Source organism: Neodiprion pinetum, chromosome 2 (genome assembly GCF_021155775.2).
Source record: "Neodiprion pinetum isolate iyNeoPine1 chromosome 2, iyNeoPine1.2, whole genome shotgun sequence".
In the NCBI taxonomy this organism is placed as follows: Eukaryota; Metazoa; Arthropoda; class Insecta; order Hymenoptera; family Diprionidae; genus Neodiprion; species Neodiprion pinetum.
The window spans coordinates 31,978,676-31,993,778 of record NC_060233.1 but is presented as its reverse complement, the minus strand read 5'-3'; the positions used below and the strand labels follow the sequence as shown (position 1 = coordinate 31,993,778).

At 43.4% G+C, this 15,103-nt stretch overlaps 1 long non-coding RNA gene across 1 annotated transcript in view; it reads left to right on the top strand.

Moving 5' to 3' along the window:
• LOC124211408 (uncharacterized) overlaps positions 1–15,103 on the top strand; it is a 164,435-nt gene that overhangs the window by 112,691 nt on the left and 36,641 nt on the right. The window contains exon 5 of the long non-coding RNA XR_006881450.2: positions 5,909–5,965. This is a non-coding gene — a long non-coding RNA (uncharacterized lncRNA). The remainder of the gene's footprint in view (positions 1–5,908; positions 5,966–15,103) is intronic.

The window sequence follows — 15,103 nt, the reverse complement described above, 5'->3', positions numbered from 1 at the left end:
TCACAGAACTCACCCACCTCGACTTCGCGTACATGTTGTAACATCTCTGTCGTCAGCAGATAGTTTTCTTCTTCTCACACAATCGACTTTTTCATCCATTTAATATTACTACTCCTTTTAAAGGTGCAACAAATTTTCGCGAGATATTTTTTATTTTTTTAATCATCTCTCGTTGGAAAACAGCTATTACAGATGCTCGCATTTCCTTTGACTAGGTATGTCTGGTTAGAGCTGGTCCGGCGTGTTTTAGCTACGCACGACGCATCGCCGAGATAGGATCTCAGGGTTCTTCGTGAAGCTGGTTGAACGTAGGACTCGTTTTAAGTTTGCGAGATTTCCATCTGTTTTCTTGGAATGGCGCGGTTTGAAACAAACGAGACCCGCGGAGAACCGACGAAGAATCGTAATGAATCGGTCCTCGTATAACGCCGCCTTTTGAAAAGTTGTCGTGCACTCTCTTTCTCGCTCTCCATCTCCTTCTCTCCGTCTCTCTCCACGCCCGAGAAAACGATACAAGGGTCCTCTCACCTCGACAACATCTTTGACAAAAAAAAAAAAAAAAGGGGGAAACGAAAATGAAAAAAAAAATGAAGAAAACGAAAATCGGGATGGAATTCTCCCCTAAACGGTTTACATATATATGCATTTACTTACACGCATACATGCAGCATTGCAGCATACATATAATCCCGTGGATTGGTCACCCGGCATTTTAGAACTTTTTCCGTAAGAACAATTTCAAGACTAGAAAGAACTAACGGGAAATTTCCCGCGGAATCTACCCGCTCCGGAGATCTGGATCTAACGGTTTTGGACTTGGGACGTTTGTCGAGGGTGCGTGACTTCCGCCCACGAGTCTAGGAAGGACAACGACGTCTGTAGGAGACTTTGGTATGCGTAGATTGTAGCGAGGGACAGGCCGACAAGTGGAGGGGAGCCAATTGTCTGGTAATGACAGTATTGTGTCCGTTTGACAAGTTCGATCTTTTTAAAACTAGACAGGAGACAACGCGGCAGGCCTCCGCGCGTTTTATGGCTGTAAGGTGCAGCTAGGGAGCCTAGAAAGAGCCGTTGACAGAAATTTGCATGTGAATGAAGCCTACATTAATAATCCCGCGGAGATTATTTCGGTGAATTTTTTTCTTTTTCCACCTTATTTTCATCTCCTCGCTTTTTCTATCCATCTCTCCCTTTCTCCCTTTCCAACGACATCGGTTTTTTTTTTCGCCTCATTATCATTCCTCTGCACCGAGCTGCTTTATTATTGTAATTTTCTTTCTTACAACACCGTTTTCTACCCACCTCACAGCCCTCTTTTTCGCCCGGTGTTTTATTTTTTTTTTTTATTTTTGTTTTGTTAAACGATTTGAAAAAATCTCGGTACACAAACCGCGCGGTTTCTTTTCAGATACTCTGGGTACTCTTGAACGGTACTTTCTTCGTAGAACGATTTTAAGCCACCGTTTCAACCCATCTTCTGCATACAAATCGAGTGTGACGTGAACCGGCAGAGAGATAAAGTCAGAAATAATGTCTTGACATTTTTGGTCGACTTATCCGGGTTTACTTTATTTGTTATTTAAAATTTATCAAACTTTGCTCGCAAGAAAAACAAGTCAAACGTAGTTCGTGGTGAGTATTTTTCTTTCACACATTCTAAAATCTTCCAGCTTGGTCAAAAAAAAATTTCCGTTCACGTCGAAATGGCGATTTTTTTTTTTGGATTTGCGCGATTACCGTTCTTTCCTTTTCCTATCTAAATTCATTTTCAAATCGCGCGAAAGTCCTTGACGATTGACTCGTCAAATTACCAACTCAACCGTACCTGGTGCGGGGAGCGTGCATAAAGAGAGAAAAAAGTGCGAAATGAACGGATGAACCGTGTCGCACGATCGCCAGTGAGCTGTGTCGTTAAAAAATAAAAGATATCCAGGATTTTCGTTGACGTGGTTGAAAAGAGAGGGGGGGGGAAGAGATAGAGAGAAAGAGACAGCCAGGTAAAAGTCGGACACCGACTGTTTGATCTGTTGAAAATTAGACGTCATCTTTTTCCTCAAGAATTCCAGGATCGGTCTAAGCTCTGCTAGTTTCAATCCTTTTTTCATTTTTCCTTCTGTCAACGTTGTACCGGATTTTCTTAATTTTCTTTCAAGCTTACATATATGCATATATATTTATGTACGGCGCGATACACATCTCTAATACTTTTTCACGGTTCCCGTCTCTTACACCCGCGTATTACACGTGAATGCTCTTCAGCCGAGATCTTCGGCTCCGTGTTCCTGCAGGTATGAAGACCGAGACATGAATTCGGAGAATGACTGTAGCCAGCCGAACGTTACCCGTCCATAAGTCACCCCTGATCGACTGACAGTTCGATTATCGATCGGCTGGGGCGAAGGGGCGGATTCTTTCGCGACTCTCGTCTTTTTTTCCTTGCATAAGTTTTGAAAAATGCACGGTGCACGTTTATGCGCATGTTTTTATCCCCCGGCTCGTATCCCTTCGGGGGCGGTTCATCTGTGGCGCAGGTAAAGCTTGAGAGAGAGACAATCCTCGAAGCTAACGTGGCTCTGACCTTCTACCCGGGAATAGTTCTTTGTTGAGAATTGATGACCCTGCGCCGAAGAATCTGGCGGGGCCGTCTCGGCCGTCCTGTCAAATCGAATTCTCGGCGGTGTACATCTAAGCCTTCTAGAGTATAATTCGATTATTAAACCGAATACTTTTCAGCCCGGATGCCTTGCGTTCTGCGTAAGGTACGCGTATGTGTAAAGTGTACACGCACGGATCGACGATAGAGGCGGAGATCATTTATATAATTTCAATTATTCAATTTTATTCTCTTTTTGATTCATAGTTCCTCGAAAAACTCGCGTGTTACAGGGCTTTGTAGTTTTCGGAAATTGATTGACAAGCGAACGGACCGACGAATCTTACAACGCCTTGAATTGGATTATCGTACGACGTTACGTTGTTGAATTATATTTCTATTTTTATTGATAAATTTTTAAATCGTTTCGCCGAGCAAATTCTCGTTTGTCGTTTTTTCTTTTTTTATCTTCACTTTTTACCTTTTTCTTTCAAAGTTATCTACGAATTATCTCGCGTCAGTGATTCTCGGGCCGTACGAACCTGGTGTTTCGTTCTACCGTTCCAGGATTATTGTTTCGTTAAGAATACAGCGAACGTCAGGATCAATTAGACGGGCGTTAACCGTATGTAAGGGCGGGTATTACGTACACACTGTGAACATAATAGGTTTTTTGCGGGTAAAGTATTCACTCCGAAACTAAAGACTAACCAGATATCGAAAGAATGCCGCCTCCTCTTCCTCCTCTTCCTCGCCGCCTCATCTTTTTTCCCCGCACAACTCGTCCTTCCCGCCTCCCTTCACCGCGAGTGGATTAAAGGCTGACTTATTATGTACCGAACGATGCGATGGCATCACGTGATCAATCACAAAAACACACAACGGAACAATTGCCCCTAATACGATGGACAGAGAGGGAAGGTGCGGCAGGAGGGGGATATGAAAAAGAAGAGTAACATGGCCGGCTAGGGGAATGGGGGAGGAGTGAAGGGGTGCAGGGCGGGGGGGCTAAAGACGCGGGCCACCCGTTGAGAGGAAGGAATGTGGAACTGGACCGCGCGGCGTCGCGTCTCTCCTCGGGAACGAAATTTCTTCAAGATTTCAACGCGCACTCGAGTGTGTGCCTTGGTACAAACGTCCGTTCAGGGCGCGTATTATACAGACCTACGAGTGTCCGTTTCACGTTCGTCCGCGTGCCGCGAGGATCGCAAGGAACCGAGAGACGAGAGAGTCCTGCCGCATACCATACCTATGCTCCGAATGCCCTGCACCCACAGGACTCGGACACCTGGGCAGAGGAGCTTAGCCCGGTCATTGTGCGGAGACAAATATGAGTTAATACGTCATCCGGCCTATTCAGCCCCGGGGGGAATTAGGCGGCGTGTAAGCGTCTTTTAATTGGTTCTCCCTCCTCGTCCATCCCATTCCGTATACCTACCCAGACCTATCTATATGTATACCTACCTTACACGCCTCCGTCGTCTCATCTCGCTTCGCATGCTTGTCAGTGCTCGTCAAAATTCTTGCATACCTCGGGATCTTGGACGCGGAAGATGCTTCGTCGCGCTTTAACTGCGGTACGACGTGTTTTAAGCATGTTTTGTGAGTTTTATGGATCGACGCGATTTTATTACGAAATTATAACACTTTCGGTATCATTTTTATGCCTTTGAATATCTCGTGATGATATGACAGAGGGAAGGGAAGAAAATATATCGATGTTATATCGGTATTTTTTTTCAAATTCGTTCACTTAATACCAATGAAACATTCATATTTTAACACGTTCGTGTCGTTGAATATTTCATTTTTCGGGATAACGCGTTAAAATTGAATTCAGCGATGTTGGATCGATTATTGAAATACAAAAAAAAAAAAGGTCTCAGCATAGTTGTTGTCAACAATCCTCTGAACGTAATGAGTTATCGAGGAGGGAAATCGAACAATCTACAATATTTTTTGACCACTCTAAGGGAATTTGAAATGAAAAATCTATTATATTTAAACTTGAGAGAAGAAAAAAAGAAAATTTTAAGGTTTTTTTCGTACATTATTTTCACATACGTCATCGTAGTTTACTAATGAGTGAGTTGAGTTTGTTTATCAAGTTATTAAATCTCGATGCACCTTGTAATGAAATTATGAAAAAGTATAGATATTCAAACCATCAAACTCCTTCAAACATCTTGCATTTCTCCATCCCTTCAATTCAGCCAATGCTTATCGGGCGTTCCTTGTTCAATCAGCAGGTAAACGTTAGAGAGAATTTTACCATAACGATCGTAGGCGTTCAAAGTTTTGTATATACCTACATCCCCGTTCTTTTCCTCTCTCTCTCTCTCTCTCTCTCTCTCTCCCCCTCTCCCTTTCGATCTCTCTCTCTCTCTGCTCCTCGACATACGGTATCTCAAGAGTCATTGAACCAATCAGACTTGAATTTATAGGGTACTTGACTATCGCTATTATCTTAAGTATTGTGAACTACAAGCGTGAGAATCTAGGGAGGTAGTTTTCAGCTTGGAGGCAAGAAATCGGACGAACTTTATTACCGAATCTCGGTACGTATTATCAATTTTGGTACCCTGCGAGAATTTTTTTCCTGAACATTTTTTAACCCCTTTTAATGAAAAATCTCGGATTCCCGAAATCATCGAAATGGCTAAACCAACACCGTGGTAGAGAATAATTGATATTCCGTAAGAAAAACGAGGAGGAATTCGGTGGATACCTACTGCTCACTTAGAAGTCAGTGAGTAGGTATAATTGGATGTGCTTATGTAGGTGGAGAACGACGCTGTTTTCGAGGGGCAACTTCCCGCGGTGCCGTTCGGCTTCGGGTAACAGTATGAGATATAGGTATAGGTATAGACACACCCGGGGGATGTTGTGCCGCTCTTTTGGTTACCGAAAATTCAAAATTATTCCCGATTATTCAAACCGTCCAACCCTTGCCGAGGAGCGAGCAGTGATTCAAATTTATGCAAAAATTCCCTGCAGCGCAAATCTCACTGTCTTATTAATATGGATCAATTTAGAGTTTCCCCTAACTCACTTGGCCCCGTTTACCTACCCCCCCCCCCCCCCCCCCCCCGATCCGAAGTGCCGGGGGTAAAATTTGTCCGTCAATTTGTCAGCCGCTGTTACCTCCTTGTGCGAAATAAGCATAATCTCCCCTCCTCTTTTAGAGATACTTTGTAAAATCTGTCCAGAGTATCTTTTTATGCGTATTTATAATACTTGAGGGAAATTACGAGGTTCGCATTTCAGGCGTTATAGGTCAGTAATTGTAACTGGGGTTTTTTTGATACTTTTCAGACAATGTCTCCCTTGGAAACTACCGGGGATAATTTCGACCTCGAGGACTGTGGATAGGTGAGTTTTTGAAAAATCAATCTGCATCCCTTAATCCGACCAATTCAATCCCTCGTCAGTTTTATACCATACTGGGGTTAATTGCGAGACTGGCTAAGCGGGGAAAATCAGCTCGTGAAATTATCGCGATTAGGTTTGCAATTGGTTAGGTAGAAAAGAAAAAACTCGACGCGGTAGACAACCGCGAACTTTTCGAGCCCGCGAAGCGAATACCAGTGTATGTAAAAAAATCAGTATTCCCAGGAGCTGATCTATCTAGTCGCGAACGGAGCTGACAATACCGACCAAATGATGACCACCAACCTTTGACCCAGCCGGAGCGAAGGACGCGAGTTACTCCCGTCGAAACAACGTTCGTTTTTCAAACTTTGACCAATTCGAGACGATTCGAAAATTACAAGAGATTTCGATTAGCGGCATTGACGAATCTTTCGTAGGAATAATTCCTCCCGTTTTGCGCCTGATTTTTTCGACACACGGACCCGCGAGCCTGCTCCTCGGAACTGCATTGATCGAACTCTATCACACCTCGCAGCCCTTACTGGCATGCAATTCGGCCTGCGAAACGTTTTGCTCAACGCAAATGAAGAATTGTCAGTCAAATACGGGCCTGCAGGTCTCCGTCGAAGGCGGGTTATATGAATAGAATGTAATGCTGGCTGGCTGGCTGGCTGCCTGGCTCTGAGTTCGATTGTACGAGAGTCGTTCGCCTCCTCTCAAACCCTGCACACAACGTCCGTTCCCTGAATTAACCCTAGAATATCTAACGAGCTTGACGATAGGGCGATGGAAACGGTGCGACCGGTCAGCCCTGACCCACGATTCTGCACTCGATTCACAAGAAAGTTTCAATATTTGAATCCTTGTATCGCGAAGATGGAGTTAGTAACGTTAGTGTAACGATGCATGTTCAGGAGAAATCGTTACTTCGCATCTTTAGGATCGTCTGAAATTTTGTTTTCTTGATATTTCGTTACATTAACGTTACTAACTTCAGCCTCGTCTTACATCTTACAATTAGTCACCCCGGGTCCTCGCGCCGATACACGATGATGGATTCGCGGTTTTAACACAGTAATAGTTTCAGATCATAGACATGCTTGTGTGTTCATTATTCATACGTCATTTACTTTCCCCACCTATTTCCGGTCAGATATCAGATTAGACACGAGGAGAGGAAATGAACAGTCAAACATTGATTTTTCAATTTTCTACATGCACGTACTGACTTACGACTGAGCATGAAATTGCATCATATTGAATAATATAAAGCGACGGGAGGCGACGGATCGATCTTGAATGATTTGAAAAGACGCGAAGAAGTAGACGAAAAAAATTTTCCGTACCGTTAAATCGATCGAAGTTTACTCGCAATCCGAAATTTGGGATCGCCGTAGCGCAAGTGTGTTTCGATGCGCGCGAGTTCGGATTTTGTGTGATTTTTCTTTTTTACTTTTTTCTTTTCATTTTTCATTTTTCCTGTACGCCTGCAGCGGTCGTCCCTCCCTACCTCCCTCCCCTGAGACTTTAATAAATGATTCCGACAGAATGGGAAATCAGTCAATTTAGCCAAATGCCTATTGTGACGACCTCCATACGCGTCCTCGGCTCAGCTCTCGGTTATCCTACAGCTATACGGCGTCGTCGTTCCATTCATCGTTAGTCGATCGGTTCGACCCGCAAATACCTGAGCACATACACAAAGGAACACGCACATGACAATGATTTTCTCGAGCTTCAACCAGGTGTTGCATCGCACCTATGTATAACCTGTGGGAAAATGGTGGATTTCATGTTCTTACGTAGCCATGCTGAATCGTACATTTTGGATTTCGTATTTCGGTTTCAAATTGGAGTTGTATTTTATGGACCACGAGTAAGTTGAATTTACAATTATATCTATCGAATTGGCACTGAATTTCGTTCACGTTCTACAACATATGGACTATCGAAACCGTTTTTAAAACATTTCGCAAAATGTCTCATGTATAAATACAGAATAACGCAATGTTGAAACTGTGCCAATTTTATTCAGTACATACATGAATTCGGTATCAATCGCGTTTCTACAAAGGAGCGTAAATATTCGTTCGAATTCACGATCAGTTCCGCAAGCTTTACAGAAGTGGAAAAAAAGGAAGAAAAAAGTAAAAAAAAAAAAAAAAGAAAATGAAAATGAAAACGAAAATAAAATACTTGGAAATGAGAAAATTTCATCCTCCGCGTCAATATATATTAAGGAATGTAGAAGAACAGCACGAGATACGGCAACCTGGGTATCGGACCTCCGACTTGACCCTTCCGGCACATATTGCAAGTACTGTTACGCGAACGAGTTATTCGAGAAAAATCGTTCCCCACACCTCGCCTCGCCTCGTATGCTGTATGCATACATACCTGAACGGTCGCAAACGAACACGCAAACACGCGCGAATTTGCGGAGGAAAAAGCTGCATAGGTGAGCCGGAGCTGCTGCCAAGGTATAAAGCGAACATACATATTTATCGAAAATTGAAAAGCATCTCGACCGGTGCGGCGGGGCGAGTTCGTCGATGAAGAGAGCCAATTACCCGCACTCTTCGTGTACGTACGTATAACTCGCGAGTACCACGCGAAATATTTTGCAACGAGTGGGAGGTGCTTACGACACATTTGCACTGCCTTATCACGGACAAACACGCGTGTCTTGTCTCGTACACACGAATATGCGCAGGGATAAGTTTGTCGTAATTCGCGATAATGCGCAACATGTACATTGTGCGCAGATGTAGAGAGACCCACACCGACGTGGGTTTATCGGGCGTCGTTTTATTTGGACAATTTTGGAGTGAGTCATTCTTTCTCATCAAGGCGGTAACTCTTATCATCGCTGCTTCACCAGGCGATTAACCCTGTCTGTACCGCGGGAATACCCGGTAGGGATTTATCTCGGAGCTGAAATTCTCTTACTAAACGGACGTTGTGCACGGATTTTATTCAAACGTACACACGCACGCGATATCAAACGATACGTTTCAACATTTATTTATTACCATCGATCGAACAGACGATTGGTCCTTCGGACGAAATTTTATCTTTCAAGCTTCAAAGATCAAAAATTTTTAGAGAAAATTTTCATTTTTTAACAAAGAGTTTACGAGGAAAGTTTGACGCCAATCGATTCGTTCGAAAATTGGGTTTCTGTGATTTTGGAAACAGTCTAAATCAAACCCGTGGTCCGAGACATTTAAAATCCGAGAAAAGATGTAGTTTTTGGAAATTGGAATATTTTATTGAAAAATGTTTCGAATTTTTCCACCACAGGTTCATTTGAGAAAAGGAAAACACTTTTCGCTCGCGGTGTTTCCACAGAAATTTGAACACTGTCAAAGAAATCGTCTAGAAAAAGCGGTAAATACGTTTGCGGATTTAATATCTGCAGTAACAAGTTCATGCACGTCTAATTTGGTCCCTCTCTAGTCTCCGCATACCTGAGCACATAGGAAAATCCTGCGACAAGGAAAAATAAGTATATATAGGGATGAAATGAATTTTTGTTACAAAGCTTTTCCTTTGTGCCTACGAGTCGAGAGGCGAGCAGAGGGCCGCGTGTACGGTTATAGAGATCGGCGTAAACCAACACGTGTAGAGGTTCCTCGTGAAATTCAGGTGTAGCTGAATAATACACGCAGCAGTGTAAGGTGCGTTCTATAGGAACCTACGGAAGAAAATTACCCCTCCGCACATAACGGCTCTGAATAATAAAACTGTAAAGGTAAATATAATTAGCTGTAGCATGTTTGCGCCGAGACGTCGCGTCGCGGCGTCGCGACGGCCGCGGACTACGTACGTCGACCGGTGGCCCAGGGGTCGAGCTCAAACTGCGGCTGTGTACAAGATAAAGAGGCCAATAGCTGCGGGATCGGGCAAAGGCTAGCCTGACTGTGACGATACGCCCTCTGCGTTCATTAAAGAATGAGAGATTCACCTCGAGGGTGAGTTAACCGAGAAGAATGAACAGATTCGGTAAAATCGTTTGGATTAATAACGTTCAATTTTCGTAGAAACGGATTTTTGCTTTTACGTCATAAGCTGAGGTATTCGTATGACAAATGAAAATTTTAAAAACGTATCAAACATCATTATACAGGAATCTAATCCGCAGCACAAAACTTGATCTACTATTAACTGTGCATACTATACATATAATTAGAATTTTACTTCGGAATAATGTACGCTTGTCTGAAAATGACAATTTTCGTTGTAAATTGTATAAAAAATTTGCTTTTTATTTTTACAAGCGAACACGTCGATTACAAAATTCTAGGCTGATATTTTCAGGATTTGGGTCAATCATCGATTTCACAATCGGACAAATTTTAGGCGTATCGTTAGGTATAAAGTCACCTCCAAAGTCCGACGGGTTCCCGTTTTCAGTTTTTGTCTCCTCACCCGACGTCGTTGATCTTTAATTGCCTGCGCGAGGCGGAACGAGAGGGACACCCCGTATACCACCGGCCGGTCCGTCTGCCCGGGACCAACGCCGCTGCTCCTTGGGCACAGGACGATCTTGAGCTTTGACTACCGCGGGAGCTCCGGTGGGGCGGAGCACCCGTCAGACGAATGAAGAGCGTTCCTAATTTGAAACTAAGAGGCAAACAAGTGCCAAACCGAGTATCCCTCGTCTGTCTCGTCCCAGGGCTCTTCTCGTCCCCCGCAACCCTCCCGGAGAACGACTCCTCAATTACAAACCATTTACCCAGGTCACTTCGAATTACGCCCTGCGCGTCCGCTCGCAGCTACGGTCTTTTGCGTAAAGTCTGCAAGCCCGCAAACGAAGCTTTTCTTGATTTTTCGACTCTTTCTTCGGCAGTGTTAAATCTTAATGAGTAAGTTTCGCTTTTGGGGCGGTCAATTGATTATTTCTTTATTTTTATTTATTTCTTCTTTCTTTTAATTCTCAGGTTTCAATCTCGTGCCATTATTATTATTTGCGAATCTATAACGAACCAACTGCGAGCCTTGGGATGGAACACAGATTATATCAGGTATATAGGTATAACATAGTTTGGGGCGGGAAAAAGTTGAGAACCAACTGGGTTAGGAGAAAAACAATGGGGGTAAAACTAGCTTGGATAACAATAGAGTTTGGATACGGCGCGTTCGCTCACCTTTCAAGTCTCCCAAGAACAAGGCTTAGGATAATTCTAAAAGATGGTTCGAAAGGCGCCGACCTGTCTTAGAGGGTGTCTTCTTGCCGCTTCGGTTCAACTACCAACTCCGCCTGCAGAGGTTCAGACGTTGGATTGTTTTTCTGTAAGCCGATAATTGGATTAAATCGTCCGTCCGAGTTGGGAAGGAAAAAAATGTAAAGGAAGATCCCGTTGCGGCATCTTGCTAGTTGCCCGTGTATGGAAATTTGAAAAGTTAGACCAAAACTATTCGATTGAAAATTGATACGTACATGCAACGAATTAAAATTCACTATTTTTGGAATAACTCACGAAAGGTTGTGGTTTTTATTCTGTATTTTTATTCTCATTCTTATTCTCCTTTTCGGGATCGTAAAATTTCCAATTCCACATGTACCGACAATGAGGAAGGAGGCATAAAAGTGCTACCAACGCGATATCTCAATGTATCAGAATTGATTTCGAAAGTGTGATAAAAAATGTACAAGTATAAGGGAAAGATGTTTTATTTTTCCTTTAATATCTCGCTCTCTCTTGGGCTGCGCCATCGAGCCAATTAGTTTAAAATATAGTTGCGATAAGGTGAGTTAAAGAAGCGCCGACCTACTCGCCGCGTACTCTAAACGTCGCGTTCTAACCGCCGTATCCTTATAATGCAAGCGCGTATAACAGATAATGGATTGTATATATAGCTACGTACTTTGTTCGTTTGCTTACGCCACGCCTAGCATTAATCTCCCGTCATACAGCGATAACGATCATCCGAGTTGTACGTAACGTTGCATAAGTTAGTTTCAACCATGCGAGTTATAAAACTTTACGTACGTAAGTTTACGTAAATATCTATGTGTATGTACCATTATACATCGCATGTGTGCAGGTATTGTTGCGCCAATATACCTGCAGACCCCCCGTTGTTACGATATGTGTGTATCTGACATATACAAACCAATGTATTTCGAGAATTCGACGTATGACAAGAAACGTGCTTTCTGCACGCGACGTAGATATTGCTAAAAGAAAAAAAAAAATCACTCGAGCATCTCGATTATACTGTACATGTGATTGTGATCGTAAGGTGGAATTACAGGTTTTAGACTCTCTACAACGTAACTTATCGCTTTGTACAACCACTTGAAAATTTGAAAAGAAAAGATGATTTCTAGGTTGTTTCTTTTTTTTTTGTTCACTGTTTTCGAGATAAGTCTTCATTAAATTTGATAGAGGAATTTTCACTGTCGGATCGTATATTCATAAATTTTTTTCCCAGAATTTCCAACACCGTGATTTAGAACGGTCAACTGACTTCATGCAATTCAGATAGATGCAGTTAGAAGCAAAATCACGCGTCATTTTAGGTATACACTGTGCATACATCCCATAAAAGTATACGTATAATTACAGCAAGAAATTTTTGCAGTACCAAACTTGAGTGTAGGTGATTATTTTTGATATGCGTAGCGATCCTAACTTAACCTACCCCGACCATTAATTATTCCGTCGGTGTCGACTAAAGAAAAAAAAAAAAAAAAAGAAAAACATCATGAAAAATAGGAATAAACCAAAGTAAGAGAAAACCTTTACGCGTATTGCGCATCCTCCCAAGTTCAAGGCGGCCGTTTGGCAATGCAACCTAACCCTGTCTTGCACGTAGATACCTATAATAACAGAAGAATAGATCACCTGGAATCGTATAACGTACATGTATCGGATACATACAGAGGTAGGTAAATATGTAGCACAACCTCTACGCAGTGATAAGTAAAACCCACGCAGCGTAATAAAAAGTAAGTAATTACTCGAAGTAATCCCCTCCCATCCTCATCTCTTCGCCAACCCCAACGATCCCTCTCCAGTCGTTCAATTAACGAAATACCGTTGTCTTCTCCCCTTCGGAAACCCCCTCTCTCCCACCCTCTGCCCGCTCTCCTCCTCCTCCTCCTCCCCTCCCGCGAAATCCGCGAAATGTTTCACTTCGGTCGTCAGGGCGGCGAAGACGCGGCGTCGGGTCGTCGGGACGTCGCGATGGCGCGGCGGGGCGGGGGTGGGGAAATGAGGGGAGGGGGCTGCCGCGCACGCCCCTATCGCACTATTTTCCCCCACCCCGGCGTCAAGGTTCAACCCCCACCACGCGTTCCGCGCCGAGCCGGCCTTTGGAACGGAGGGGGGGAAACTCACAGCGGCACATTCGCTCGTACACCGTTGCAGCGAACGGTGCTCGCGAGGCGCGTCGGTCGGAACGTGATACGCGGCGTTTTACACGCGCTTCTTTGATACCGAAGCCACCCCCGTGACCGATCGGTGTTTGTGCGTTCGACGACCGACGTCGACGGGGCCGCAGTGCCGAGTTGTTGCCGTTCTTTGAAGGATAGTCGGAGGGCGAGAGAAAGAAATGTAAAAGAAACGTAAGTAAATAAAAATAAACGCGTCGGTGCAGTTTTCTCACCGAACAATTTAACCACTCGGAAAAACATCGAGGGAACGAGACAGATCGATGGAAATCAGTGAACAGTGTACTTGGAAACAAACGTAAGAAAGGATAAAAGTAAAATAAAAACCGAGTCGACGCGTCGTTGTGTTTTTCGTTCAACCGATAACGGTTTCGCAGCTTGTTTACATCGATCGGAAATTTCAACGGCTTTGTTATTATCGCGCGTCGCGTTCTCTCTTTGGAAAGAGAGTGAGAGAGAGAGAGAGAAGCCCTGCAATTATAAGTACTCCGTCTGGCTGATAGACGCACGTCGCGACGCGAGGCTCTGATAGACGCGGAGGACGATTATCGAATATGATTGTTGAAAACAACTGGTCTGTTTATTCTCGCGAGTAGTCAGAAGTGCCGAGGATCGGCGTTTCGTTAGCTACGCGCAATACGAGTTACGCGGTTTAACGCGAAGCCGATATTCAAACGATAACCGTCGTGTCTACGATCGTTTGTCATATTTTTCAATTATCATATTATTATAGACTCGGCAATTCGATTTTGCGGGCGGAATTGCCGTTTACGAGGAATTAACGCTATTATCTCGCGACACGTGAACATGTTTGTGCTTCGGGAGGATTATTTGATCGACGAACGAACGGACGATCGTGTTTGAGGGAAGCGGTGTGATAACGTAAATAAATTAGTAAAATGCCGAGGCTCGAACCTGGACGTTCTAGGCGAATTCGTTTGGTGCTGAGTAATACACGTTTTATACATATGCAGTGCGGATTTGAGCTGTGAATTTCAGTGCGGTATTCCTTAGAGAGAAGTACAAGTGCATCGAGTATGTGCCGGTCATCGGTTTTATTGTTACTCTACTCACCTTGTGTTCTTCAATACCTAATCGAAGATCGTAGATGTGTGTCGCTGTAGCCTGTTGTTAATTCTAGAGGAAGAAGAAAAACTTGTGTTTCAAGTGTGACGAATAATACTTATTCGTAGATCGATAGATAGCCTCGACTATCGCCTCTTTTTTCGTGACGATCCGGTATATTATCATTGTACTGTATCCACTGATGTCTTTGGATTGATGCCGATTCCGCATGTCGTCGATTGAGGTGAGTCACAAATGAGAAAAGAAAACAATAACATCGCAATTTACGATAATTACTTACATGTATTGTTGCACGACGTTAGGATAGCGTTGTTTATCCGATTACGCGGCATTCATCGTTCGACAGGAATTCACAACCTGTCACATTCTTGGATTGATCGTGATTTCATGTGTCGAGAGAATGAAAAGTTGCACAGAATTGCAGACGTATGTATAGAGAGAGAGAGACAGAGACAAGGATCATTGGAGAGTGAATTTTGATAGTTCGAATGAACTAGTATAATTCGGTGCATGATATAAAACTGATGAGATAAAAGGAGCCGGGGAGACGAGAAAAAACTAGAATTAGAAGGTGCTTGGGATATTCTTAAAAATAGGAGTGGAATAAAACGAGAAGCAAAAAAAATCGTCCCCTTTAAAAATACCAAAAC